Source organism: Papio anubis, chromosome 7 (genome assembly GCF_008728515.1).
Source record: "Papio anubis isolate 15944 chromosome 7, Panubis1.0, whole genome shotgun sequence".
Lineage (NCBI taxonomy): Eukaryota > Metazoa > Chordata > Mammalia > Primates > Cercopithecidae > Papio > Papio anubis.
This window is the reverse complement of record NC_044982.1, coordinates 100,439,123-100,463,838: the sequence shown is the minus strand read 5'-3', so window position 1 is coordinate 100,463,838 and position 24,716 is coordinate 100,439,123. Positions and strand designations below refer to the sequence as shown.

Genomic DNA, 24,716 nt, shown 5'->3' with positions numbered 1-24,716 from the left:
AAAAAAAAAAAAAAAAAAAAAAAAAAAAAGAACTTACTTGTGTAACCAAACACCACCTGTACCCCAATAACCTATGAAAGAAAGGTTAAAAAAATAATAATAATTTGCATTGTCCTCATGATTAGTCAGACTGTGCTTCAATCACTAGTTTATCGGCCACTTGAGTGTTCTTTTCTGTGGATTTCTTGGTCATAACCTTTCCATTTTCAATATTTTTGTCTTCTTCTTATTGATTTATATAAATGCTTTAGGTATTCTAGATATTAATTCCTTGTTGATCATACACTTGTAAATATCTTTTCCCATCCTAAACTTGATTTTACTTAATTTATATCTTTTGCCTCTGCTTAAATTTTTAAGTTTAATGTTAATTAAATTTGTATTTTTATTTGTGCTTTTTGTGTCTAACAAGACATAAAATGAATTATTGTTAACATTGTAATGTCATTGCCATCATCCACAAATATGCAATGCCTCTCCATTTATTTAGATCTTCTTTTATGGCCTTCAATAAAATTTTAGAATCTCCTCAATCTGTAGCAAATCATTGTTAGATTTATTCCTAGTTACCTAAGCCTCCCAACTAGCTGGAACCAAAGGCATTCACCACCATGCCTGGCTAATTTCTTTCTGTTTGTTCATTTTTTTTCCGTTTTTTTTTTTTTTTTTTTTTTTCATAGAAACGGGGTCCCACCATGTTGCCCAGGCTAATCATAAACTCCTGGGCTCAAACAATCCTCCTGCCTCGGCCTCCCAAAGAGCTGGGATTACAGGCATGAGCCACTACCCTTGGCTTTTTTCTTGATATTGTAAGTTCATTTATTAAGTTATCTTTTTAATTAGGTGTTTCTCAGGAATGTTATTAATTTTTTCAAATTGAGAAATAATTAACATGGTATAAAATTCACCCTTTTAAAGTATACAATTTAGTGGTTTTTAATATATTCACAAGGTTGGCCAACCACCACTACTAATTCCAGTACATTTTTGTCATCCTGTAAAGAAATCCTGTAACCCCGAGCTGTCATTCCCCATGTCCCCTTCATCTTACTCCCTGAAAACCACTTATCTTCTTCCTATAGATTTGACTATTCTGATAAATAGTTTCACATAAATGAAACCATACAGTATACAGCCTTTTGCATCTGGCTTCTTTCTCTTAGTATAGTACTTTCAGGGTTCATCCATGTTGCAGCATGTATCAGAACTTCATTCCTTCTCATGGCTGAGTAATATTTCATTATCAGGATAAACATTTGCTTGTCCATGTATTAGCTGATGGACATTTGAATTGTTTCCACTTTGGGCTATTATAAATAATGTTGCTATGAACATTTGTTTAGAAATTTTTGTATAATATATGTTTTCAGTTATCTTGGGTGTGTACCTAAGGGTGGAATAATTGGGTCATATGGCAACTCGAGTTAACATTTCCAAAGTGGCTACACCATTTTACATTCTCACCAGCAATATCTGAGGGTTCCAGTTTCTCCACAACTTCACCCACACTTGTTATTGTCCTTTTTAAAAAATTATAGCCATTCTAGTGGGTTTATCTCATTGTAGATTTGATTTGCATTCCCTAATGAACAGTGATGTTGACCATCTTTTCATGTGCTTGTTGGCCATTTGTGTATCTTATTTGGAGAACTGTATATTCAAATCCTTTGCCCATTTTAATTGGATCGTCTTTGTATAATTGAGTTGTAAGAGTTCTTTATTAGTCCTTGATCCTAGACCTAGACCCTCATCAGATATATGATTTTCAAATACTTTTTCCCATTCTGTAAGTTATCTTTTCATTTTCCTTGGTAGAGTCCTCAAAACACAAAAGTTTTTAATTTTTATTAATTTCAATATTTTCTTTGGTTGCTTGAGCTTTAAAAGTTACATTTAAGAAACCATTGCATAACCCAAGTTTACAAGGACTTATACCTATGTTTTATTCTAAGAGTTCTGCGATTTTAGCTCTTAGATTTAGGTCTTCAATCCATTTTGAGTAAATTTGTGTATATGTGTGAACTACGGGTCCAAGTTTAGTCTTTTGCATATGAATATCCAGTTGTCCAGCACTATTTATTGAAGAGACTCTTCTTCTCCCACCAGATTGAATTGGTACCTTTGTTGAAAATCAATTACTATAAATGTATGAGTTTATCTCAGGACTCTCAATTTTATTCTGTTGATCTATATGTTTGCCCTCCTGCCAGTACCACACAGTCTCGATTACTCTAGTTTTGCATTAAGTTTTGAAATTATGAAGTGTGAGTCCTTCAACTTTATTTTTAATTTTAGACAGTGTGTTGGCTACTCTGGGTCCCTTGGATTTCTATATGAATTTTGTGACCAGCATGTCAATTTGTGCAACAATAAAACAAGAAGCAGCTGGAATTTTGATATTGTGTTGGGATTTAGGATTGTATCCACTCTATATGTCAATCTAGGGAGTATTGTCATCTTAACAATAAGTTTGCCAATACATGAACATGGGATACCTTTCCCATTTATTTAGATCTTTTGCTGAGACACTGATGAAAAAAGAATTTATTTCAGCAATGCTTTATAGTTTTCAATGTACAAGTCTTGCATGCACTGCTTTCATTAAATTTATTTCTAAGTATTTTATTCTTTTTGATGCTATTACAAATGGAATTGTTTTCTTGATTTCACTTTCAGATTATCCATTGCTAGTATATAGAAGTAAAACTGATTTATATATTTTATATGTCCTGCAAACTTGCTGAATTTATTAGCTCTAATAGTTTCTTTTGTGGATTCCTTAGTACTTTCCATGTACAAAACCATGTCATCTGCAAACAGAGAAGTTTTACTTCTTCCTTTCAAAATCCTTTTATTTATTTTCCTTGGCTAACAACCCTGGATAGAACCTCCGAAACAATATTGAATAGAGGTGATGATAATGTACATTCTTTTCTTGTTCCTGATCTAAGGGGAAACTTTGCCTTTCACCATTTGAAATATGTTGTTAGTTACGGATTTTTTGTAGATGCCTTTTATCAGGTTGAGGAAGTACCTTTCTATTCCTAGAGTGTTGAGGGTTTTTTTTTTTTTTTTTTTTGGTTTTGTTTTTTTGTTTGTTTTCATTTTTTTTTGAGACAAGGTCTGGCTCTGTTACCCAGGTTGGAGTGCAGCCTGGACCTCCTGGGCTCAAAAAATCCTCCTGCCTCAGCTTCCAGAGTAGCTGGAACCACAGGCATGTACCACCACACATGGCTAATTTTTTAAATTTTTTATAGAGGCGGGATCTTGTCATGTTGCCCAGGCTGGTCTTTAACTCGTGGGCTCAAACAATACTCCCACCTCACCCTCCCAAATTGCTAGGATTAGAGGTGTGAGTCACCACTTACCACCTATTGAGTGTTTTATCACAAAAAGGTGTTAGATTTTGTCAAAAGCTGTTTTCTTGTCTGGATTGAGTTGATTGTCTGGAATTTGTCATTTATTCTATTAATATGGAGTGTTATTTTGATTGATTTCTAGATTTTAAAACAACCTTTCATTCCTGGGATAAATCGCTTTTGATCATGATGTATAATCCTTTTGATATATTTCTGGATTTAGTTTTCTAGTATTTCAGTAAGGACTTTTGCATTTATATTCATAAAGGCTGTTGCTCTGTAGTATTTTCCTCTTGTGATATCTTTGTCTGGTTTTGATATCAGGGTAATACTCAACTCAGAGAAAGAGTTTGGAAATGTTTCCTACTGTTTTATTTTTTGGAAGAGTTCATGAAAGATTGGTGTTAATTCTTTTTGAAATGTTTGGTACAATGCAACAGCGAAACTATCTGGCCCTGTGCTTTTCTTTGTGGGAAGTTTTTTGATTACTTATTCAATCTCTTTACTTGTTATGATCTGTTCAGATTTTCTATTTCTTCTTGAGTCCGTTTCAGTAATTTTTGTGTTATATAGGAATCTGCCAATTGTATAGGTTATCTGTCAGTGTTCGATTATTCATATTCATATTCTCCTATAATGTTATTCATATTCTCCTTTACTTTGTAAGATTGGTAGTAATGTTTCCTCTTTCACTCCTGATTTTAAGTCATTTGAAGTTTCTATTTTTGTCTTGATCTGTCTAACTAGAAGACTTACTTTCAGTGTCATTGATTTTCTCAATTGTGCTATTGATTTTTGAACACTGATATTGTCAAAAAAATTATTATTACCTTATAGCATTTATCTGTAGATTTTCTTACATTTTCTAGTAAAAGCACATTATCTGAAACGAAAACTTGGTATCTTCATGGGCACATCCAGTAGCATGTTGATTACAGTCACATTGCTGACTTCAAAGAGAATGTTTCTCATATTCCAATGTTAAGTGTGATACTAACTGTGAATAGATATCTTTTGTTAAGGACAGGCAATTTCCTTTCATTCCAGATTGGCTAAAGTTTTTATCTTAAATCAATATTGAATCTTAGCAAATGCTTTCTAGATTTATTCAGTGCTTTTATTTTTTCTTTTAATCTATTAAAGTCAAGCTAATTTACATGAATAGATTTCTTTTTTTTCTTTTGCTTTTCTTTTTTTCTTTTTTCTTTTTTTTTTTTTTTTTTAAGACAGTTTCTCTCTTGTTGTGAAAGCTGGAATGCAATGGTATGATCTCAGCTCACCGCAACCTCCGCCTCCTGGGTTCAAGCAATTCTCCTGCCTCAGCCTCCCGAGTAGCTGGGATTACAGGTGCCCACCACTTCACCTGGATACTTTTTGTATTTTTAGTAGAGATGGGATTTCTCCATGTCGGTCAGGCTGGTCTCGAACTCCCGACCTCAGGTGATCCACCTGCCTCGACCTCCCAGAGTGCTGGGATTACAGGCATGAGCCACCACGCCCGGCCGAATAGACTTCTAAATGTTAAAAATTATTAGAATCCTAGGATAAGACTTATTTGCTTATTATGTGAATTTAGCTTATTAAAAATTTATTTAGGATTATTTACATTTTTGTTTATAAATAGATTGGCCTATACATTTATTTCCAATATTTATTGTGGTTTGTTGTTACTATTTCTTTCCTTTTTCTTTTTCTGTATGGTAACATAAAGATAATCTGTTCCTCAAAGTTATGGTAGAATTTGTGTATAAAACAATCTGAAATGACAATTTGTGTGTTTGAGGGCAGAGGGTGCTATACTTTTATTAAGATTTACCAATTTAATTGTTATAGGTCTATTAAGCTTTTCTATGTCTACTGTGTGCAGTGGCTCACACCTGTAATTCCAACACTTTGGGAAGTCAAGGTGGGCAGATTGCTTGAGCCCAGGAGTTCAAGACGAGCCTTGACAACATGGGTAAACCCCATCTCTACTAAAAATTAGCCTGACGGAGTGGCCCTCACCTGCAGTCCCAGCTACTCGGGAGGCTAAGATGGAAGGATTGCTTGAACCCAGGAGGCAGAGGTTGCAGTGAGCAGAGATAGTGCAACTCTTTCTTTCTTTCTCTCTCCCCTTCCCTTCCCTTCCCTTCCCTTCCCTTCCCTCCACTCCTCTCCCCTCCCCTCCCTTCCCCTTCCCTTCCCATCTCTCCTTCCCTCCCTCCTTCCTTCCTTCCTTCTTTCAGATACAGAGGGGTCTCACTATGTTCCCCAGGCTGGTCTTGAACTCCTGGCCTCAAGCGATTCTCTCTTCTCATTGTTTTTTAGTTTGAATTATTTTTAAATTTCCATTTTAAATTTTGTTTTATTCTTAAGTATTTAGAAAGGTGGGGTTTTATTTTGTTTGTTAGTTTTTCCTTAGTCATTTCTTTGTTTTGTTTGTGATTTTTATTTTAGCTTTCAAATATATGGGTTCCTTTGGTTATATTTTTAATTTAATTTTTATTTTTATTTTTTGTTTCCCACACAACATTGATGTACCTTTGCTTATATTTTCAGTCTTGAGTTCTGCTTTTAATATTGATTTCTGATTTTATCTAAATCATATTGATTCTTTGGTATTTTTTGAGATTTTCTTGATGAAGTAGTATTTAACAATTTTTACAAATATTCCATGTGTGCCTGAAAAGGATATGTGTTCCTTATTTGTTGAGTGCAGATACACACACATGCACACACAAATAGAGGGATGGGGAATCAATTTACTGATCGTATAGTTAAAATTGTCTATATTCATACGAATACTTGAAATATCTTAATGCTTCATCTGTCAGTTTCTGATACAGTATACTAAAATATCTCAATATAATTAATTGTAGGTGGTTTTGGTTTATTTCTCTATACAAACCTGCCTTTTTTTTTCTTTCTCTTTCTTTCTTTCTTTCTTTCTTTCTTTCTTTCTTTCTTTCTTTCTTTCTTTCTTTCTTTCTTTCCTTCTTTCTTTCTTTCTGTAGAGATGGGGTCTCACTATGTTGCCTGGGCTGGTTTTGAACTCCTGGTCTCAAGCAATCCTCCCACCTCAGTCTTCCAAAGTGTTGAAATTATAGGTACAAGGCATTGCACCCAGCCTTGTTTTTTATATTTTGATGCTGTGTTGTTTGATGTATTCAGGCTCAGAATTGTTATACCTTCCTGGCCAATTACTCTCTTTGTCATTAATATTATTATAACATGTTCCTATTTAATGCTTTTCACTTTAAATTCTACATTAGTTATTATACAAGGTTGGTTTGGGGTAGTAATGTCTAGAATATTTTTTTCTTAACTCTTGACGTTCAAGGTCTGTGTCCATTTGACTATGTATATCTTTCACAATTGGTGTATAGCTGGATTTTTAAATGTCTAAAAATCTCTACTTTCAATGGAAAATTTTAAGAGAGACCTTAAAAAATCTCCTGATCACCTAATGTGCACAGTTTTTCACAGCTGGAGCAAATTATGAATTTATCATTTCTTAAGATGATTATATTATTTAAGAATAGCTCTGTGTTACTTTTAGAATTGCCCGGGTTACTTTGGCCATTAAAAGTATCCCAGGAACCAAGAACCAAAGATATTTATAATTCTCTATTATTGGATTTTAATTTCCTAGAGGTAAGTAGAGTCAAAATCCTAAAAGAACTTCTTTCTGAACTAGTGTCACTATTGCCAAAATTATGTTTTCTTTTTAAAGAACAGCCTTCTCTGGTCTTCAGATACGACAAAATCCATCAGGTGCTTGGTTAGTCCTTGAAATTAAATTTTAAAGCTCTCTTGGTAATCTGGCAAATGTTTAGAAATATTTGCGACACAATTGGGATGAAAGACGAGAGATCCAAAGTTCCTTAGAATGCCCAACGTGTGGGAAGTGAGTGTGATGACTTCATTCACTGCACTGTTCTCTAATTCCACATTTGAGGTGTCTGGTTGTTGGCACAAGACAGGTGCCTCCTTAGCCATCCATAGCAAGCAAGTTTCTTAGCACCTGTAATCCAATCTTCTTTCCAGAAAAGCTTCATTTTAAAATGTCAACCCATCTAGAAACTCAGTAACGTCTCTAAGATGCCTGACCCTCACAGAATCTTTTGACATCTGGTCCATGGTTTGTCAATTCCAAGAAATGAATGCATGAGAATATTGAGGAAACTGGTAGTGTACAGATTTATCTTTATTTGTCTAATGGTGATGGCAGTAAGGTTAGCTGAGCTGCCAATCTGTCCTCCAATTAAGTTCTAATCCAAAGAAGAATTGTTATCCATGATTAAACTCCCACTGTCTTATGAAAGGGAGTGTCTAGAAGTCAAATTCAAGATGGATCCACCACTTAACAGCTGTGTGGCTTCCGGCACAGCACCTAAACAGAGAATAAACAAACCTGGAGAAAATAACACCTATTTCACAGAGTTGTGGTAGTTAAATTTAAGTGGGGATTTTTTGGTAGTAGTTGCTATAAAGTTATGTAAAACATTGTGTTGGAGAGCATTGAAAAATGTGAAGTACTATTAAAAATGTAAAAGAAATATTATTATTGTTTTCATTATTATTTGATGTGTAGAAGGAAGTGGTCAGAAAGTAGGTATCAGGAACAGAAGCAAGCGTATTGAGGAGGAGAACAAGGGCAGCTGGGCTGATGATGTATCTGAGTCAAGTAAAAACCAAATGCCACTTATCAGCTCTTTACAGATAAGGTCAAACTCTCTCATGGTCACCTAATACCCCAGGCAAGATCTGCAGCAACCTGCACAGGTCTGAAACCCAGTCTCCACACCTGCCCTGATTATGCCCATCTGGAACAGTGCCAAATAAGGAATAGATGCCTAATAAATACCATCTACTCCCATATTTGTATACTATATTTTAATTATAGAAACTACCTAATCATGTTTCAGAAAATTTGGAAAACATGATAAAAAGAAAACATTTAAAAGTCACCTGTGATCTCTTTAACAGAAACTTTATCATACTTTGATGTACTTCTGTTCTATTTTTTCTGTATGTATGCTTTCTAAAGCTCTTACTTTAATGACATCTGTAAAGACAGTTCTATGTTCTGCTAATTTCCTTCCTTAACATTATGAGTATTTTCTTGGCTCATGTTTCACATAAATATTAATTTTAGAGTTGGATATTACGTTGCTTCCATTTTAAAAAATATTAATGTGACAATGGACACCTTTACGTGTCTAGCATTTTCTGCATTAAAGATTATTTTATTTATTTATTTATTTATTTATTTATTTATTTATTTATGAAAGAGTTTCGCTCTTTTTGCCCAGGCTGGAGTGTAATGGCGCCATCTTGGCTCACTGCAACCTCTGCCTCTTGGTTTCAAGTGATTCTTCTGCTTCAGCCTCCCAAGTAGCTGGTATTACAGGCATGTGCCACCACGCCCTGCTAATTTTGTATTTTTAGTAGAGATGCGGTTTCTCCTTGTTAGTCAGGCTGATCTTGAACTCCTGACCTCAGGTGATCCATCTATCTTGGCCTTCTAAAGTGCTGGGATTACAGGCATGAGCCACCGCACCAGGCCAAGATTATTTTATTAAGATACCCCAAAGAAGAACTGGTCCAAAGGGTGTGAAAGTGTTAGTGTTTATGACTTTTTTTTTTTTTTTTTGTAGAGACAGGGTCCTGCTATATTGCCCAGGCTGGTCACTATGACCCTTGATACAACTTGCAAAATTGCTTTCCAGTGAATTTAACCAACTTGAAACCTCCATAGGTATGAGCACTTATTTCACCATACCCTCTCCAACATTGGGAAGTAGGTTTTTACATTTTTTGGTCAATTCAGTATGTGGAAAATGGTACTCCACATTTTATAATTTACATTTCTATTTTAAATAAAGCATAAAAATTCCAAATGTTTGTGTATGTTGGCTTTTCACTTTTATAAATTTTCTGTTTAACTGTTTATTTTTTGTTTTCGGTTTGTGTGTGTGTGTGTGTGTGTGTGTTAAGAGACAAGTTCTTTGTTGCCCAGGCTAGAGTGCAGTGGTGCAATCATAGCTCACTACAGCCTTGAACTCCCTGGCCCAAGTAATCCTCCCACCTCAGCATTCTGAGTAGCTAGGACTACAGATGCGTACCACCACACCCAGCTAACTGTCTTAACTATTTACCAAATAATTTTGATGACTCATATAAGGGAGACAGTGGGTCTTTCCAGCAGAAGGAGCACTGGGAACTCAAGGTGAATTAAACAGTCTGAACTCTGCTTCTTTATCTATAAAATGGTCAGCTTCTAGAATCAAGCGAGATACATCATGTAAAATACTCAGTGAAAAATTAAAGTGCTTTATAGAGATAACGAATGGAGCATTAATAGTATTACTTACACTCCCTCTACGGCCTAGAGCTCTAAGATTCACAAATGGAACAGTTGCAAGAAAAATGTCCTGTGTTAAGGAGCCAATCAGGCCAAAGACCAAACAGATTTTCAGCAAGAGATAAACGCTTGGCTAAGAGAGCAAGTGCATTATAAATAAGAACCTGTTTTTCCTTAGGGGGAAGTCTACTGATAATGGAGAAAGAAGATACCCCACTTCTGGCTGAGCACGGTGGCTCATGCCTGTAATCCCAGCACTTTTGGGAGGCCGAGGCGGGCAGATCACAAAATCAGGAGATTGAGACCATCCTGGCTAACATGGTGAAACCCCATCTCTACTAAAAATACAAAAAATTAGCCTGGCATGGTGGCGGGTGCCTGTAGTCCCAGCTACTCCGGAGGCTGAGGCAGGGGAATCGCGTGAACCTGGGAGGCAGAGCTTGCAGTGAGCCGAGATCAGGCCACTGCACTCCAGCCTGGGCGACAGAGCAAGACTCCGTCTCAAAAAAAAAAAAAAAAGATAATCCCTCTTCCATATTGTTGCATGTACAGTATTCAAAATGCACATTTAATGAATGAACTGGTAAATGTGACTGTGTGAGAGAGTATGCATAAGACACAACTATATGACCCTGTCGGTGGTGCTTTTTACTTGTTGTTGGTTGGCTCATTGCATTCACAAGAATGTATTTTACAGCTGTATTCAGACTGCCAACCAGAAAAATGCAAAACAGTGTTACATTTACATAAGAATGGGTGAGTCTGAGAGTAATTAAAATATTTTCTTCTTTTATTGTTCCACGTATTTATGAATAAGATATTATTCCTTACATTTAAAAAATGTAAAGAAAGTTCCATGTGATCAAATAGCTGAGTGATAAATGAAAACTATGATTTTAAAAAATATTTCTCAAATACTTGCATATTTTGAAATGTGAAAGTGAAAAACAAAAAACAAAACAAAAACTCACCAGTCTGACTAGAAGGAAATATCCTGCTGCCTGTGTTGGCTGGATGGTGGGCAGCACAGATGCTTGTGTGTCCGTCCAGGGCTGGGCCTGCAGGGAACAAGCCAGAGACAAAAAACAGTTTTGCTTTCCTCTTTCTTTCTTTCTTTTTTTTTTTTTTTTTTTTTTTGAGACAGGGGTCTCACTGTGTTACCTAGGCTGGTCTGGAACTCCTGGACTCAAGTGATCTTCCCACCTTTACCTCTCAAAGTGCCTGGATTACAGGCGTGAGTCACTGCTCTTGGCCACACTTTCCTCTTTACTGTAGGAAAAAAACGTAAAAGGATAAGATTGATGATTAATGGACTTGGTGATATTGACGAAAAGGAGAAGAGGGCCTACGTTTGCCTGGACCCCAGTCCTGTGTACACTGATCAAGGCTTCTCCCTACATGCAGAATGCCAGCCCCTATTCAAGAGACATGGAAAGGCCATGACAAGGATATCGTTTTAGAGAGAGGGAGAGAGAGACGGAAAACCCAGATTTCTCTGCGAACTCTTCCAATCTTTTTGACAAGTACTTCAAATTTTTAAAATACTGTGGGAACCTCACAAACATTTTTGTGTCCCATCTGGTTCGCTGGTCACCAGTTTGCGCCCTCTAGATGCGCACTGGATCCGTGGTGGGTTTGTCATTTTCTGAAGCTCTCACGGCTGCTTTGAAGCCTCAGTTTGTCGTGTATGCAGGCGAGGAACCGGGCAGGTGGGTGGGTCCTGCGTGGGTGCTGCCTGGGTGTGCTCTGCTCCAGCATGCGTCGGTCGAGTGTGAGTGAGAACACGTCTGTGAGCGGTCAGGTGAACCGGGTCTAACCTGCCCGGGTGGGGTGGTAGAAGAATAGAAAATGGCCCTGTGAAAATGAAGGTTTCTCTTAATTGCCTCCGGACACCTGCAGTCCCCCCAGCCTCTTCTCTGGGACCAGGCAGCCACCCATCCGCTATGACCAGCCCGGGCACGGGACGGGACTGGCTTTGGTACCTCTTCTGGTCCGGGCGCAACTGGATTCAGCACTAATGCCGGACCTTACCCCAGCGGAGCGCTGGACCCCGGCAGGAGTGGCAGGCTGCCCGCTGCTGGCCTGAGGACTGGCACCCCCTCTCCCAAAGCTGTTGCCATGGCCACAGGGGACGTTTGATGTGAAGCGCGACTCCCCCCTCCCTCCACACACACGCACACACACACACACACACACTCGCTTTCTCCGCTTGCCTTCAGGATGACGTCATGAACATCCTTGGCCCTGACAGGCCACCCGTGGGTTGGTCTCGGCTTTAAAACAGCTGTTCTCCCCTGGCCCGGCAGCCGCGGCGACTGTGTTTGCACCCGGGGGACCATGCCAGGACTACGGACCCGGCCAGGACTGACGGCCTCAGAGAGGCAAGTATTCAAGGGGCACTTCACAAACAGCTTCCTCAAACCCCATCACTTCCTCCGCACTGCGCTGCTGCTTGCACTGCGGCTCTTGCGGGGAAGCAAAGTGCCGGCAGCTGGGTTGTGAGGGGCTTTCTTCCAGAAAGAAGCGGAGAGCAAGTGGTCTTCCTCCCTAGCCGTGGCGACCCATGCCAGGTAAAATCCCAGCCGAGGTCACCCGTCCAGTTCTCTCCTCCAGGTCAAGGGCTTGGGACTGGAGGAGCAGCCGACTGGAGCTGATATTCGGGAAGCTAAGCCTGAGGCTGCTCTGGAGGGCCGGGGAAGCGAGCGGCCAGGCTTGGCACCCGCCAAATGTGCCATGCCAAAATGAAGAGGACGGAAAGCGACTCTGGAGCCCAGCAGGTCAGCGCTCCTGGGGGATGCTGGGCGGGCTAGAGGTGTGGGGGCGTCTCGTTCCAGTACCCGCCCGGGGCGACGCGGAAACCCGGCTTGCAGTTTGTTTCGCTGGGTGCGGCGCCCAGTAGGAGAAAGACTGTCCCACAGCCTCGCGGTAGCAGGCTCTCGCAACCCAGCCGCCCCAAGCCCGCCGCCGCCGCTCCTCCCGCGCTTCTCGCCCCTGATTCTAGATGCAGCTGACTTGTTGCATGCAGAAGAGCAGCTGGGTTCCGCGTTCCAAGCCTCTCCTCTTTGCTTTGCCTGCCACCAAATCTGAGCGCCAGGAGTCCGGGGACTCTGCCAGACAGCACCCAGAGAGCCCAGAACCGCAGGAAAAAATGTGAAAAGTACCAGAAGACCACTGGGTAATCGCCCCAGTGCAAAGGGCCCTTCTTCCTACCCACCGCAATTGCGGCAAATAATTCCAGCAAGGGGAATGAGAGGCGCCGGGGATTGCGCCCTGGGGGAGCCCTATCTGCTGAAAGAGAGCGTCTAATGCGGTTGCTTCCTAGTGTATAGCCTTTCCACTCCGCGGACCAAGGGCCTCTCCTTCGAGTTGCTACCCGCTTGGAGTTGGCTCAGAATCAGGCTGGTAAATGTCCCTGGAGCCCCTCCCCCAGCAAATCCGAGCCTCCAGATCAGCACCAGAGGCTGGACAGCGCCTCGACCCTAGGGTGCCGATGGTCTTTGCCTGCGCGCGGCTCGGCCTCCCAGCCCCACGCCACTTGCGCTCGCGGCCCCTCAGATCCCACGCGGAGGAGGTCGGGAGGTGACACAGGTTCGTGGAAGAAGGCGCGATTCATCTTCCTCATTTCTCCAGGGATTTAGGTGTAGGAATCTAGGAGAGCATTCTCTCTCGCCCCGGCTACGACCAGTGGAAAAACTTGGCGCCAAATGCAGGCAATGGTGCTGGGAGCAGAGGAACGATTGCAGGCGGTGAGCAAAGGGGCAAGCGGGACAGAGGATCTACTGCGAGCCCCAGGCTCTGGTGTTCCGTGAAAAATCGCCACATTTAAATCCTGCGCTCCCTCTCGCTCTCTCCCCTTTCTTTTTTCCCTTCCTTCCTTCCTCCCCGCGCTCTCTGTACGCCTTAATGAGAATGAGTGAAAGGGAAAGAGTGGGGTGGAGGGAGAAGATATTGAAGCCGAGGTAAGAAGCACATTTTATCTAGGTCTCAACACTCAAGCATGGATGAAATCGGTCCAAAAAGAACATCAAGGTACGCGTTTTTTACCCAAAGGAGCCCAAAGTGACCTTTGTATGAGGAGCAAAGATGATTGTTTGACCAAGAAGGGGAACCGCGGAGGGAGAGACGCTATCACAAAAGGGCAAACGGAGGTGGAGGAGGAAAAGAACGGACAGGGCTTCAGGCACTAGCATGGTTACCAGGCAACCAATCGCAGCCCCTGCCTCCTGTTGCCTTGGTTACGGTGGGTGGAGGGGCTTTGGCCACTGATTATCCATGAAGACCTAGATTATTTAAAATATCTCCTGGGGAGCCCCTGCCTTCTCCGGGCTAGGTGAGAGGCGCACTGATCCCGCGTAAGGCCCCGTCTGGGGAAATCCTGGAAGGTGTTTGTTGTTTGTTTGTTTGTTTGTTTTTCTTTTAAGTCAAGGCGCATAGCAAAGCAACTTACCTTGCCACCACTACAGTCTTCCCCTCCCCCGCTCCACCCCACTGGCTTCATTTCTCCAGGATTTACAATTTGGGCTTTTATATTTTTCATTTAGTCCTTTATGCTGGAGGAGCTGAGTTCCTGTCCCTACTCTCTCTTTTTCCCCCTTAAAATGAGAAAAAAATATTTGCTTTTTATGAATGAACAGGAGGGAAACAAGGAAATTGTCCAAGGGTGTCTACTATAGAGAGAAGCTTTCTCCCTGGTTTAAGAGTCATCCCTCCCCCCACTAAACCACTCCCCTCAGGGGAGAGGGGGCTGAATTCTGGATTACCCTCACTTCTCACCTTGCCCCATAGACCACATAGAAAGCACAGGCAGAGGGAAATGTGTCTCCCTTAGCAAATGGACACTAGCATCACTCTCATTTGATTCCTCAAGATTCTCTCCTCTTTTCTTCCTCCCCAGCATTGCCTTCATAATTAGCAAATACAGCACCTGAAGCTTCTAACCCTCTGAGTTTTTCTGTTTCCCTTGATTGACAAACACTGTCAATCAATGTTTCACCTGTCAGCCTTGCCCTGCCTGTGTTCATTTGAAACATCTGAGTAGGAAATTATTTCACTCATAATTTTCGAAAGGCAGCTGTAGCATTCTCAGAATGATTTCAGAGGAAATTGCTAGCAAGTTACCAGAACAGCCTGTGCTCTGTGCACTATTTCACCTCAAATATGTCTGTTTAAGAGCCATGAACTTTCTCTTTTCCCAAAAACAACAACAACAACAAAAAGAACTTTGTTTTAAACTGAGGTATTACTTGACAACACAGGAATGGAGAATATTTCCGTTTCAGGCAGTAACTATAATATGGTTATCTGTGATGCCCTGCACCAGTAAACACACATGTCTTTTCTTTTTTCATCTTGTTCTCTTCTTTTCTCTCCATTTCCTTCATTTATTATTAATGTAAAAATTTTTGATCATTGTAATTTCAGCATAAGTTTAAAAGGTCAAAAATTCCCTCAGTGAACTGACTTGATAGTTTTGGGGGTATTTACATTAAAATACTTTTCTCTCACATGTTACTATAGAAACTTCCCTTTAGATCAGACCAGACAGCTGGTCTGCTTTTTGTACTTTTCTTCCCAAAGAAGTGCTTTCCTTTATGAATTCTCTGTGGCAGCTATCATTGATTACATCAGTAATGTCCCATAGCAACAGTTGGCTTTTTTTTTTTAATTATTATTCACTTTCTGCTTATTTTCTTTATGGACAAAGAGTCTACTTTCCTTTCAAGAAGATAACTGAGCTCTTATTGGCTGGAAAGGAAGAAGCATTCTTTCATTGGTTGGTGTGTATTGCCTTGTCAACCAATAAGAGGATGCCATTTATCCTTTTCTGACTAGCTGAGTGAGCAGGGTGCACAGAATGATTGAATCTGCCTTAGTTCCATCCAGTAGCAAAGGATAGAACTCAGAGTACTGGACTCAGGATCTGCAATTGACTTTGGCTAATCCAGATTGCACTGACTTGCAAGGATCACGTTTTTTACCTACCTATTCATAGCTTACTTCAACGTACCTGCCTTATACATTGTCCTATGGCTTTTTTCCCCTTCATTTTAGGAGATACTGTGATCATCTTTCCAAGTCAGTGCAGGTTATTGTTACCAGCACACTGAGGGTCCAGAGAATTTTGTGATTTCCCCTAAAAGTAGATAATTGGCCCTCATTATTAGAGATTTGGTGAAAACTTTTGGAGATGAAGATGGAAAGCTAGAAGTTGGAAGAGCTGCATTGCGTGTGACGCAGAATGGATATCTCAGCTTTTGGGTTCACGCTGCTCAGCTCTCAGCTTTGGTGTTTTGTGTTTGGTGTTTGGTGTCGTCTCCACTTTGATTTTTATTTGTTTGTTTTTCCACTTTCATTCTTCAGAGCTGCGCTTTCGGTCCGAATTTTCAGTGACAAATAGAAAAGCTGAATGGATGGAGACAATGACTCTCTAATTCAGTGTAAGAGCTGACTCATCACTTCCCAGGAAGACTTGTTGCAGGTAGGTGATGGTGATCCTGGAACTGGAGATTATCCCAGTCCTTTGTCGCATTGGCAATGGGCAAGTCTGTTTATTTTTCTCTTTTTTCCTGCACCGAATAGTCTTACTCAGGGATGCTGGCATTGGTCCCCACTTCCCTAAAAAGAGGGGAAGTCAAAGTTCTTTCCCTTTCAGGACAGAAACTCTCTGATAACAGCCTGGAAGAAGCCTTAACGTGAGTACAGATCACTTCAGTCAGTCTTTTTTTGGTTCTTGGCAGGAGGGGATACTGGGAGTGGATAGATGCCTGATCATCATGGTGCTGTCAAGAGCCATATTCTTTATTGGCCCCATCTGTGCCAGAGGTCAGCAGTACCATGAGCCCTAGTGCTAGACTATAAGCCCTTCAATATTAGGAGCTATGTCTTGTAGCCCTTTGATTCCCTCAAACTCAGTTGTGCTTAAAGTAGGGCTGAACAAATGTTTGAACTAAATCCTACTGGCTAGTATTAAGACAAATAGCTTAACTTCTTCTTTATGAGAATGGTAGCTCTAGACCTGGACCCTCCCCCTCCAAATCAAAAGCTTCATATTCCCTAGCCCTCTTCACAAAAGATAAATTAAGGCTCAGTTAATTGTTACCATGGTAACATGGAGTGGCCACATTGAGGATCCCCATCATCCATTACTGTCATGAGGTAAAAGAAAGGAGGGGTTTGGGATCATTGTAATGGAGGAAACCATGGAAACAAGTGTTGCTAAGGGAACAGCTCTAAATTCAGAGGAAAGAAATTAGAAGTGGGGAGTGGAAGTTGGTGGGCTCAAGGGCAGGTCATTTTTTCAAGATACATTTCTTTGAGACTATAGCAGCCTCTTTTATTGCTTGCTTGTTCTCCCAATTCAGATAGAGCCCAGAATTAAAGAATTTTGAAAACTAGGGCCACAGTCAAGTCAGTTCAAGTTCATCTTCATTGGCTTTGTAAGGAAAAAGCCAACGAAAATGGATTTACCCTGTTCACACCTCACAGTCCTACTGTATCTCTGAACTCTGCTTCTTTGCCAACCAGTTTCATTTATCACAGGCCAGGCTGCATGCGAGGCACCGGGAAGAATAATGAGCAAGAGTCCCTGCTCTCATAGTGAGCTTCTAGCAGGGCAGTGGTTTGGGTGGTGGCTTTAGAGCCAGGGTTGCTCATGTAAGCTAGATCAGTCAGTCCTGCAAGGTGACATCCAGAGAGATGCTGTGGTTCTCTCCAAACTCTCTTTGTGGTGCATTTTAGCTTATCTATTACTTCTTGAAGTTTATTTGCCAGCTCCCTAAGAAAGGGCTATTTTTCCTAGAAATACCTAGGGTGCTAAGCTCTCCTATTAACTAAGGGGTTACCTTAGCATTGTTCTCTAATGGTACACTCAGGTCCTTGTCTCTAAAACAATGTAAGGATGAAGGACTAACCCTCTCTCAACAGTGGCAAAGAGACATGGGGCTTTTTATTATTATTATTATTGTAAAAGAAATTAAACGCCACACATCTATCTCTGTTTCTTGATAGGTTAAAGGATGGGGAAAGGAGGTCTCAGTTTTCTGCAGCTGGGAATTTCAGAGCCAGCACCTCACTGGGGGATGGACTGAAGAGGGTCATAACAGCCTCTGGGGGAGGGACACCTCTCCCTTACATCTTCCACAAAAGAACTTCTTGGTTTTTCTCAGACCCATGGCAGAACTGTGCCCTGTCTCAGGCTGACTGCTGCAAGGGGCTGGGACTCAGAGCTGGGTACTGCCAGTCTTCTCCATGTCTCCCCCGACTGCCCTTGCTCCTGAGCGTCTCCATCACCAGGCAAGCCCCCACCCCCATTCTGGATAGAGAGAATAAACCCAAGGATGGAAGGGTGGGCTAAAGAGGAAGCGCTCACAATTAAAAAGAGAAAGAATTAAAAGCAGCACCAATAGGGAAGGGTAATTATCCTTCAGTTGCTGCAGAAATACAATTAGGGCCATGCTCTCTGAGCCACCAGGATATTGTGGCTTTTGCTAATTAAGGAGCGGATGTGCCCTGCCAGCGCAATTACAGGCTGGCCCAGGCAGCAGGGGCTTTGCGTCTCCTCCACCAGGGCCACACTGCAAGGGAAATTAACCAGGGAGCCCAGCATTGTGCCTGCAGGGAGGGGATGACTGGGCCAGGATTCCACCAGCCTCCTGTCCACAACCACTTCCCCTTTTCCTCTCTTCCTGCTCTGTTTACCCCAGCACCACCACTCTGACTTCATTCTGAATCTGTACTTCCAATGCTTCCAGGGCTCAGTAACCACTGAAAGAATTTTCACCATGGGCCATGCCCATAGGCTTCCAGAAGTGGGAGGCACCAGTAGAGAGGGGTCACCATTTCCGAGCTCTGCTTTCCCTTCTCCATGGCGGTTCAGTGCTTCATGATTAGTAAAGAAAAGAGAGAAATGAGCCACCTGCCTGCTTCTCTTTAAAAATAATTCCCCTATTTGTAAAGGAAGTATGCTCAAATTGGGTGCAGTGGTTCACATCTATAATCCCAGCACTTTGAGAGGCTGAGGCAGGAGGATCACTTGAGCCCGGGAGTTTGAAACCAGCCTGGGCAATATAGTGAGAGCTTGTCTCTACTTAAAAAAAAAATTAGCTGTAGTCCCAGCTACTAGGGAGGCTGAGATGGAAGAATCACTTGAGCACTTGAATCTGGAAGACCAAAGCTGGAGTGAGACATGATTGCATCACTGCACTACAGTCTGGGTGACAGAGCAAGACCCTGTCTCAACAAAACAAAACAAAACAAAACAACTATGTCCATTACAGAAAGTAGAACACTCCGGAAAAAAGGGAAAAGTAAGAAATAAAATAATTTTTCCAGGGAATTTTGAGGTGAGGAGAGGTGTTCAGAGGAGATGAATAATAATAGGAGCAGAGACAACGCCTAGCCTGAAGGAGCATCCAGACCCCTGACCTGGTGGCAAGGGGAGGGGGGTGGTCCTCGAATGCCTTGCAGAACTGGCCTGGATACAGAGTGAAGTGGCTGGCCCCGTCTGGAAGACTAGTGATTTTGTTGTTGTCTTACTGCGCTCAACAACAAATCCCAGTCTGCCGAATGGTGCCAGCCGTTGCAGCGGGGTGCAGGAAATGGGGGGAGCCCCCCTTTTTTGCTATCCTTCCTCGTGTTCTTTTTTGTATCTTTTGTGTTTCCTAGAAAACATCTCTGGTAACCACCCTGAACACCCCTCGGCAGACTCTTCCAGAAACACGGACAAACTATGGTGTGAGCAGGGAAGTGGGGCAGGGTCTCTGTTTTCAGGGAGCAGTGGACTGCTTCCATACCACTGCCTGAAGGACAGGGGGAGAAAAACCCTCCTTAATTACTAATTCCCCCAACAATCATTTTGGGGCACCTATAATGGAGGCATCTTGTGACCCCACACCCTGGGGTTCAGGGCCTCGTTGTCTGTGGCCCGACAGCCACAGTATACGCAGGTACCAAGAGGTATGTACTGGAGACCGAGGTTGCCGGATGTTCGGTGCACCTGGCAGCAAGGGGGCACACCTGAGCTCAGAGCTTGTCTGGTGCCTGCCCCACAACTGAGGGAGTGGACTTGTGTATATGGAATTTCTTGGTCTTAGTACATGCCTCTGTGCTGTGACATCCAGAGGTATGGCCAAGAGAAAAACAGTCCAGTGCTTGGGGGCCATCCCCCACTGTGGCAGGAATACAATTAGAATTAGTGATCAGAAAAAGCATTTCCCAGGCTTTTTTTTTTTTTTTTTTTTGAGACAGAATCTTACTCTGTCCCAGGCTGGAGTGCAGTGGTGCAGTCCTGACTCACTGCAACCTCCACCTCCTAGGTTCTAGTGATTCTTGAGCCTCAGCCTCCCAACTAGCTGGGATTACAGATGAATGCCACCAGCCTAGCTGATTTTTTGTATTTTTAGTAGAGACAGGGGTTTGCCATGTTGGCCAGGCTGGTCTCAAACTCGTGACCTCAGGTGATCTGCCCACCTCAGCCTCCCAAAGTGCTGGGATTATAGGCATCAGCCACCTTCCCTGGCCTCCCAGCCTTTCTTGATCCCTCTGCCTGGGGGGTACCTTGCCTTAAGTTGAGCACTGAGTCACAGTGATGATACTTTCAGTGGAGATTCATTTTTCAATCAACAAATCCAAATGCCCTCCCTATTCCTAAGTATATTCCCACCCTCCTCCATCCATACAGCAGAGGACACTAAAGCATATTACAAACTTAAGTTGGGGGTTGGAGATTGTACTCATTTAGGGAATGCGAAAATTGCAGCCATTAGCTGAGCTCATTCTACCTCTTCCGGTTGCTAGCTGTGTGACCTTTAGCAAGGCACTTGACCTCTCTGAACCAAGTCAGCCCTTCACTTCTACCCAGAGACTGTGGTTGCCTCTGCTTCTGCTGCTCCCTCTCCTCCAAACTGGCTCTCTTCTTCTGCACTTTCAGTCTTTTAAATTTCCCTTTACTGCTAACCCTGCCTGAAGCCAGTGGGAAGCCAGTCCTATTAGAAATCTCATTTACACTTCAGAAGTCTGCAAATTGGTGTCACTCAGCAGGTGTCTGTCCTTCACAGTGGGAGAGAAGCCCAGATTGGGCAGGAAGGGCAGAGCTGGAGAACAGGAGAGGAAGGGAGGTGAGTCTCTCCTGGGCAGCCCTCAGCATCTGGGGCTGGTGTGGGGATGGAACAGGGAGAGATTGTGCCTCAGTGAAACAAGCATCTGGGGAGGGAAGTGGGGTGCATTCCTGATTTGAGGGATGGATACGAGAGCCTTTGTTAAGTGGTGGGGGGAGTCCTGGCTCTGAAGTCAAACACATCCTAGTTTCAATCCTGGCTCCACTGCTTACAAGCTGTGTGACTTTGAGTCTGTCGCTTAACATCTCTGAGTCTCAGATTCCTCAACTGTAAAACAGAATTGATCACATCTACCTTGTTAGGTTGTTATGATTAGTAGGCAAGTGAAGTGTCACAATACAAAATGGCATAGGTATATACACAATATTGGTCTTTTCTGCCTTTTCTTTCATAGTTTTCATGGTTGTCCTCTTCACCAGCCTTGGGCACCCACAAGTCTGCAATCCTGAAATAGGAACAAATGGAAACCACCATCTTTCTATTAGTCTCCCTTATCATGTAGGAATTTTATCCCATTTAAATATGTATCCTTCCCCTTCCAGATCAGTATCTTGCCCATTTCAGGGGGCTCAATATATATTGAAAGAATGAATATAGATCAAATCCCTCCCCACTTTAAAAATGCTAAAATCAAGGCCTGCAGAGGTTGTGACTTATCTCTTGGTCACTCAGCAAAATAGACAATTTACTACTGTTTTTATTTATTGATTGATTGAAATGGGGTCTGGCTTTGTCACCCAGGCTGGAGTGCAGTGGTGTGATCTAGGCTGAATGCAGCCCCAACCTCCTGGGCTCAAGCAATCCTCCTCCCTCAGCCTCCCGATCAGCTGAGACTACAGACACCCACCACCACGGCTGGCTAATTTTTGTATTTTTTGTAGAGACGGAGTCTCCCTGTGTTGCTCAGGCTGGTCTTAAATTCCTGGGCTCAAGTGATCCTCCCACCTTGGCTTTCTAAAATGCTGGAATTACAGCACAAGCCACAGCGTCCAGCCCTAACTTACTACTTTTTAAGGTAACTTTCTTGGAGTCTCAACACAAAAGCGTCGGCGAATCAAGGGTCAGGGCATCTGGCTCCTCGCCTTAACTGCATCAACCAGGTTTAGGAAGCAGCCTGATTTCCAGCCCCACCCATCGCAACTGCAGCTGTGAGGTTTCCCTGCTCACGTTTCGGTGGATGGGCAGAGAGGCAGCGTCCTCTGCTGGAAGCTTTAGGTAACTCCACTTTAGCGGCAATTGTCAGTCTCAGCGACAAACTACTAACACCTGGGGAGATTTAGAAACCGTCCTGTTCAGGCCCCACCCCAGACCAGTTAAATCAGAATCTTGGGGTGTGACCCCAAGCATCTGTGTATTTTACAGTTCAGCATGTTGAGTCAAGACTGGGGACCACTGAATGAAGGATTAATTTTATATGTGAGGGGACTCTATCTAGAATGGAGCAAGCAACCGCAGAGAATAAAACCCTCCTGGATCAAATCCCTCGTCTTCCATTAAAAAATTAGCCACGTGAGACTTAGTCTGGGTCTGAGAATCCTGGACATTCTCAGGAGTTGGGGGAGGGTACAAAGGTACCTTAATTGTCTCAGTGCCAGGCTGTGTCCTGGTAGGTCCAAAGTCCAGCTACTGCTGGATCAAGAGAGCTAAGAGAGGGGGGAGCTGTGTGAATAAAACAAGTACATTATTCACATGTAGCACTGGGAGTGTTGTCAGCTTCATACTCTCCAGCACAATGGATCCTAAACTTCAGCATGCCTCAGGATTAGCTATTTCATCAGCTTGTTAAAATGCTGGGCCCCACCCCCTAATTTTCTTAATCCTACCCCTTGACTTTCTGGGCCTCATCCCCTGACTTTCTGGGCCCCGCACCCTGATTTTCTGATTCAGTAGGTCCAACAAACTCCCAGGTAAATGCCCATGCTGCTGGGCTAGGACAACACATGGAGAACAATTGCTCTAAAAATTGAGCAGATCAACACTCTCTTTCAAGTCTGCGCCTGGCCCAGCACCATGGGGATCCCCACAGTACCCCAAAAAGTCCTCAGAATGAGTACACAGGGCAGGAAGAATGGCACTCTGACTGTAGCATAATGATTTGTAAATGCAAAATAGGTCAAATCCTGTCTCAAGTGTTTACAGATTGAAAATGCGGAGGGGGAAATGATGGGGTCTGTGAGGTCAGAGCTTGGATCACGGGTTTTTCCCCACCAGGCCCCAGCCTAAACAAGCTCTGTTATAAAGAAGCCCTCGTCTTTGTGGAAGGAGGAGTTGTTGTTTTTTTTTTTCTTCAAGATGTTGTCACCCAGGCTGGAGTGCAGTGACACAATCTCGGCTCACTGCAACCTCTGCCTCCCAGGTTCAAGTGATTCTCCTGCCTCAGCCTTCTGAGTAGCTGAGATTACAGGCACGTGCCACCAAGCCCGGCTAATTTTTGTATTTTTAGTAGAGATGGAGTTTCACCATGTTGACCAGGGTGGTCTTAAACTCCTGACCTTGGGATCCACTGGCCTCTGCTTCCCAAAGTGTTGGGATTACAGGCGTGAGCCACCGCACCCGGCCTAGGAGGAGACATTTTTACTCAATCCAGAGGCAGCCTCTGGGTAGAAGGGAAGGGCTGACTTGGTTCAGCGAGGTCAAGAGCCTTGCCAAAAGTCACATAGCTAGCAGAAGTTGGAGGGTGAGTTTAGTGGTTTCCCTAAGAAAGAATGGGTATGAGTACTACCATCTACAGTCAAGATGCCAACGTGAGACCACCCTTACTAACTTGGGACATCAAGTTTTTTCACTTGGCAATTTTTTTATGATAAATGTAAGTATAGATGGTCCCTGACCTACAATGGAGGTCAATTTAACATTTTTTTCACTTTACAATAGTGCAAAAACAATACACATTTAGTAGAAACCTTACTTCAAGTGCCCATGCAATCATTCTGTTTTTTATTTTCAGTACAGTCTTGAATAAATTATATGACATATTCAGTACCTTATTAAAGCATTTGTGTTAGATGATTTTGCCCAACTTTAGGCCAATGTAAATGTTGTGAGTACATCTAAGGTATGTCAGGCTAAGCTATAGATGTTTGGTAGGTTAGATGGATTAAGTGCATTTTCAACTCGTGAATTATAGTGAGTTTATCAGGACATGGCCTCATTGTTAAGTCACGGAGCATCTGTAAATATGGACATCTTAAAAATATGTCATTAAATGAATGCAGTGGACTCTAAATAGCATAATGATTTGATACAAATATTATTCATTTTCATTTATTTATTTTTTGTAGAGGTGGGGTCTCACTACATTGCCCAGGCTGGAGGGTAGCACAATCATAGTGCACTGTGGCCTCGAACTCCTGCTCTCCTCAAGTGATCCTCCTGCCTCAGCCTCAAAAGTAGCTGGAACTACAGGCATGTGCCACCTTGCCTAGCTTATTTATTTATTTATTTATTTATTGAGACAGAGTCTTGTGCTATTGCCCAGGCTGGAGTGCAGTGGCATGATCTTGGCTCACTGCAACCTCTATCTCCAGGGTTCAGGAGATTCTCGTGCCTCAGCCTCCTGAGTAGCTGGGATTATAGGTGACCACCACCATGCCTAGGTAATTTTTGTGTTTTTAATAGAGACAGGGTTTCACCATGTTGGCCAGGCTGGTCTCAAACTTGAGACCTCAGGTGATTCACCCACCTTGGCCTCCCAAAGTGTTGGGATTACAGGCGTGAGCCACAGCGCCCGACCTTCATTTTTAAAGTACATGAAAAAACTATTTCTGACAATGTTGAGTTTTGCCTAAGCACTGTGCTCCTAGAGAAAAGCAATGATTAATCCCTCACCCCCAAACCCCACCTCAACCCCACCCTCTCGGGTTCTGGAAGTGGCTCACTGCAAAGAAACACCCTTCC

General features: G+C 42.6%; 3 long non-coding RNA genes across 5 annotated transcripts in view; 2 read left to right on the top strand and 1 right to left on the bottom strand.

Moving 5' to 3' along the window:
* The window catches only part of LOC103886005, a 16,675-nt gene extending 5,232 nt beyond the window's left edge, over window positions 1-11,443 (bottom strand). Inside the window, exons 1-2 of the long non-coding RNA XR_002523186.2 lie at window positions 10,867-11,443; window positions 10,677-10,763 (exon numbers count right to left, since the gene is read on the bottom strand). This is a non-coding gene — a long non-coding RNA (uncharacterized LOC103886005). The remainder of the gene's footprint in view (window positions 1-10,676; window positions 10,764-10,866) is intronic.
* Window positions 11,444-11,849: 406 nt separating this feature from the next.
* LOC103886004 lies at window positions 11,850-18,792 on the top strand. Of its 3 annotated transcripts, XR_001904556.3 has the most exons (3): window positions 11,850-16,183; window positions 16,358-16,397; window positions 17,871-18,792. It is a non-coding gene; the product is annotated as an uncharacterized LOC103886004 (long non-coding RNA). The 3 variants fall into 3 exon arrangements; XR_004185049.1 differs by lacking the exon at window positions 16,358-16,397 and having other exon boundaries at window positions 16,443-18,792; XR_002523184.2 differs by having other exon boundaries at window positions 16,358-18,792.
* Window positions 18,793-20,131: 1,339 nt separating this feature from the next.
* LOC110743715 lies at window positions 20,132-22,298 on the top strand. Its single transcript, XR_002523185.2, has 2 exons — window positions 20,132-21,317; window positions 22,182-22,298. It is a non-coding gene; the product is annotated as an uncharacterized LOC110743715 (long non-coding RNA).
* The last annotated feature ends 2,418 nt before the right edge of the window (window positions 22,299-24,716 follow it).